Source organism: Telmatherina bonti (assembly GCF_933228915.1).
Source record: "Telmatherina bonti genome assembly, chromosome: 23".
NCBI classification, from domain to species: domain Eukaryota; kingdom Metazoa; phylum Chordata; class Actinopteri; order Atheriniformes; family Telmatherinidae; genus Telmatherina; species Telmatherina bonti.
Window position 1 is genome coordinate 7,932,925 of NC_136632.1, and position 5,673 is coordinate 7,938,597.

Below are 5,673 nucleotides of genomic sequence, written 5' to 3' on the forward strand. Positions count from 1 at the left end.
TGCTGCAGGCGAGATGGTATTTGCGAGCTTATGTGGGTTTGACTGGAATAGAGTTCCAGTCTACCTCCCTCCCACTTGCTCTCCCCCCCCCCCCCCCCCCCCCCTCTCTTTTTCTGTCGCTCTATTTGCATCTCTCTCTCTCTCTCTCTCTCGCTTTCTCTCTCTCTTGCTCGCTTACTGCATCAGTAGTCCACCGTGTGGCTCCTGTCACAATGCCTGCGGTCACACCTCACTGAGCAAATTGTTCATTAGTGGAGATCACCCACAACCAAGAGCTCCAGGAAACACAATTGGTCCGACGACAATGGCTTATGCAAACTCACATCCTGAAATGACATGCAAAGCTTTTCCATACATGCACAAATACACTCTCTGAGAGAGCTGCTGGCCTCCCAATGAAGAGTTAACAATGAAATATTGACCTGTTTTTACACATTTGTGTTAACTTTTTGACTTTGACAACAAACTGTCAACAATTACGGATTCATATTCAGATTAGTTAAAGCTGTCGGTGCCCTAGTTAACTGGAAAAATATCATCCAGTCAACTCTGGTGTTGTGTGTAAGGTTTATGCATTAGAAAATGACAGGAAACAAGCTTTGGGGTTTGATTGTTTTGGCCCGGCCATCAACCCTGACCTCCTCTTTAGGAACCCAGCTGCTACAGAAAAATAGTTGGGATGTTTGATATTGGCTTTTTAACCGATATTCGATATACCAATTTTACCGATAATATCAGTATGCCAATAATATCGGATAAATCTATAAAATATTAATGTTGTACATGTTTGTTCTTGGAAAACTAACCAAACCAGTAAAGCTGTGAATGGGAAAAGTTGAGTTATGAGATGTAGAGTAGAAAAGTAATGTAATTTTCTTTCATGTAATTTTAGCCATAAGGGTTTATCTTTCACTGAAAAGCCACAGGAGTGTGTTGGGGATACCACCAACCACAATCCTTTTACATGGAACTTTTGCCAATGGTGGTAACTACTGTCAGCCATCATCTTTGTCACTAGCTGCATTTCTAATTAATTTTTTTTTGCAAAATGATAGCGATATTTATAAATTTTGATAAACAACTATTGCAATTTGTGAGTATTTCCATTAAACATGAGCCTCAAGTCTCGTAAAGTCTTGTTACACCTGTGAGATTTTACTAAAATTGCGTTTTTATGCAGTTTAGTCACCTAGCGTTATTTGGGGTTTTTTTACTTGCTGCAGAGAATTTGCTACAGATTTTCGAAGCTTTTTTCCCTCATTCTCTTTTCTAAAACGTTGAAATTTGCTGTTTGCTTCGCACTGCGCCATCTTTCTACACACAATGAAATGTTCAACACACAAGAAATATATGGAAAATAACAGGAAGTAAAGTCACTGTGCACATACCATAAAATAAGTCTGATAATGTGGACAGCAGTTGTATATCAGAAGTGGGTGTAGATGAGTAAAATCACATTATTACAGTAATCTGATTTTTAAGATATCTAATACTGACATTCTTGTAAACAGGTTTGGTGTTTTTATAAGAGCTGTCTGAGAACGTCTGATATTCAAGTAAAATTGTTGGTGTTACATAAATATTCAGAGCAATCAATCTCGAATTGAAATGGATTTCATTAAATCAGGCTGTTGTGAATCAAATTAAATCGATAAGCCCAACTCTATTATTTTATGATTCATCATGTGGTTGTGCTGTCTGTGGCAATATCACGCAGCTTCCATCTTTGCACTGGGGATCAGCATCACAGAAATAATCACAGGCGTGTTGTTTGTTTGCATTCAATATATCCATATATTGTGCATGTTTTCACACATACAGTACATTGATTTGGCTCTCAAGCTACCTCATCTACAATGCATAGCAGTACAGGTTTTCAGTCAGAGATGGACATATTACCACTTCCAGTGGTACTGTCATTTAGTCGTTCCCAACATTTAGTTTTTATACACAGAAGAAGTGGCCACATTTAGATGAGAAAAATGAGGTTAGTATGTTAAACCTTAATAGAAAAAAAAACCAAAAAAAAAAACCCATCCCTTTGTCTGAGATGTCATATTTATTAGATTAAATGATTTTTAAAATTTATCATGAGCAGACGAATCCAAAGATGCAAATGTAGCTACTAACACCTTAATGAGTTTTGATAAAATCTCATCTCATCAAGATGTTGGCACTACGCCATTTGATTTAAACTAGGGGGTATGGAAGTATGCCCTAGTGGTTGTGTTTGGTATTGCAATTTAAAAAATGCCTGCATTCAGGTGAATCTCCTGAATATGGGCTGCACGGTGCATAGTGGTTACAACTGGGTTCTCTCCAGGTACTCCTTACTCCCACCGCCCAAAGACATGCATGTTAGGTTGACTGGTAACTCTAAATTGTCCCTAGAAGTGAGTGTGAGCATTACATATTGTTTGTCTCTGTGTTGGCCCTATGATGAACTGGCGACCTGTCCAGGGTGCATCCTGTCTTTCACCTAATGATGGCTGGGATAGGCTCCAGCTTCCATAAATTGGACTAAGTGATAAAGAAAATTGATGGATTGATCTTTTCAATACAGCATAATCTTGTAATATCTGATTTAATAAACCAAGAAGATGACTTGGAAAATGTGAAAACCTTGTCCACAAACTCCTGGATGGAAATGTTGCAGAGGCTTTGAGCATTTTTATGTTCAATATTTTCATTGCTTTAATGAAAGTCAACATTTAACAGATAATTTCCTCACTTTAAACAAGTCAAACAGTGTTATTTTTTAATTCTAATGTCTTGTGTGCTTTATGTGCGGGTGTCAATTTGCTATTGGATAATAATCAGGTCCAAACATGACTGAAAAAGGTATAATCCTTCCTTTTAATTTTTCTGAAGTTGAAAATCTGTTTGCAAACATCTGTATCATTACTCGTTATCCCTATCCAGCTGTGGAACAGTCAACATCATGTCCAACCTTTAAAAGAGTTCAATGATGCAAGAAGAAGTTGACCTTTAGCACAGTTTGCGGTATTGTTTTAACCGGCGTCAGAGCCTATCTCAGGTGACATCTAAAATGTCCAGTGAAAGGGTGTTGTAACATTTTAAAAACAGTCCCTGGATCCTTGGCTTGATGGGCTCCAGGAATTTCAAACATAGAAACAATCAGAAAAGTGAGGAAATTCCTGAATGGTGTCTGATTGGCGCTGTGTGTGATGAAGTCCCACCGGCTCAGAGAAGATCGCCTCGATAATGCATTTCACCTTGACTCTCCTTTCTATTCTTATCACCTGCATTTCACCCAAGTCATATGAAAACCTATCATTTTTATGAGTTGTTTTGTTTCAACATGAAATAAATATACTTGATATGAAATAATGTCACATTTACAAGTCATCCAGCCTAGATGCTAGTATTGAATGTGGTTAAAAAGGTTCACAAAGAGAAATGTTCGATAAATATAAGTTCAATTATCTGTTTTTTCCTTAGGAGTGAACTGTTCTGCTGCACATTCATAAGTAAAGTGCAAAACAGAACCTACAGATTTTTCTTAAAAAAAAGAAATATCCTAATTACCAATTTAAATTGAAGTGACAGGGACTTACCGGTATGTATTTTTCCTTTGCCTTGGTGTGTAGTAACTCTGCATCTATTCCTGGCCCATCAAAGCCATACTGCAAACCTTCTTCCTCTTCCAAATTACCGTGACCTCTCTTCATAGTTGCATGCACTTTCACACATATTCCTGTGTTATCACTGTGACTAACAGCTGTGGACTTCAGTGTGCTTTTCGTGACTTCTCGAGTCTCCCTCGCGTCCTGAGGATGTTAAAAACCCATTTCGTTGTGTGTGACTGTCCTCTCCTTGAACAGGCCTCTGGCTCCAGCACAAGGAAAGTGCCAGACAATGGTTAATTGTGCAGGTCAAAGAAAGTTTCTTTGTCTAAAAAAGAAAAATGGAAAAAAAAAAAAAAAAAAAAAAAAAAGGAGGAAACAATAGGCACTCACAATAGTTTATTGGCTCTTTCATGTTTGCAGACCATGCCTGGGGTCGTTTAGCTGTTTCATATTTCTTGCAATGACAAGATCAAGATCCCAGATGTCTTGAAAACAGTTAGGCTTCTTGCAGCAGAGTAAAGTCAGATGTCTTTGTGAAACCATGTGTTGTTGTTTGTAATATTGTTGTTTGTTAAACTTTTTTTGTATAATAAAGACAAACATGCCATTAGCCAAGCTGTTGATACATAAAATAAGATAAAAAAAATTGTGTGGATCCATATACAGCTTATAATTTTACATACAGCACAACATGTAGGCTGTAAACAGAACAGAGACCAAGATTTCCCCGATGATTTGATACAGCTGCTTACAACTTTTAGAAATAAGATTACTTTCTGCTGTGAGTTTGCACTGTTGTATTATATGCTTTTTGTGAATCGCATTAAGGCTCTTGGAGAACAAATGCTGCCGGCTCGTGGCTGCTTTCTCCCCATGACCCTCAATCTTTCCTCTTAAAAATGGTTTTAAAGTCAATTGAATTCAATTCTGCTTTATTTGTGTGGGACCACTTCACGTCATTTTAAAACAATTTGAATCACATTTAATCCGATTCATTGTAGCCTGGTGTTTCTCAGGACCTGCTGCTTGGTATGTTATGGGCTTGTTTCCGAATGTTCACACTGTTCCCCACATACAGCCCTAAATAGTGTACACGCCATTTTCTATGGGTGTCCAACGATCACAAAAAGAAAAAAAGTGATGTTCTCAAAATTACCCACAATGCATCTTGAATAGTAGTAAGCATGATGGTCGCTGGACAGGTCAACGTAGACCACAATGCATTGCAGGCAGGAGCTCAAAGTGGCGCAGATGATACAAACATCAAAGCAGGTTAAAAAAAAAAACAAAAACGATAGATCATTTTATATCCTTATTTGTTAAATAAATGGGCAACAAAAAATAAAATAAAACATTATTACACTTATTAGGACTGGATTTGGAGCAACGCGTGGTGGTTTCCATGGTGAGTTGGTAGTCATGTTATTTGCGGCAAGAAGAAAAGCCCGCTTTGTGTCCAAATTGCCAACGCTATATAGTGTTACCCTGTGTTGTAAATGAGGTGATGGTTACCAGTGTGGACAGTCGGGCACAGCCTTAGAGGTAACCATACTTTAAAACAACTGAATGGCTCGTTCAACAAGCTGGCAAAGAATTTGATGAGGAAGCTGATTATTTTAAACTAGGTATGTCTGAGTAGGAACATATCTAAGACATACAGGGTGGTTGGTCCAGATGACCTGGGTTGAGAAACACTGCTGTAGCCCCATTATGATCTAATAACAAATCCATGACATGATCCACATTTGTCATGTTCATAACTGAGTTATAACAAGCTAATAAATAAATAAAAAATTGCCTTGCAAAGGAGACTACTGGATTGCATCAGATCTTGTCTACTATTCTGAGCATGCACAGTGCGGTAGGTCAGGGATCCCCAATCCTGGTCCTCGAGGACCGGTGTCCTGTGAATCAGGTGTGTTGCAGTGTCCTCACTGCAACACACCTCATTCAAATCAATGTAGCATGCATGTGCAGAGCTTATCTGAGTCAGGCGTGTTCCAGCAGGAACACTTGGAAAACCTGCAGGACACCGGTCCTCGAGGACCAGGGTTGGGGATCCCTGCGGTAGGTAATAGTGGAA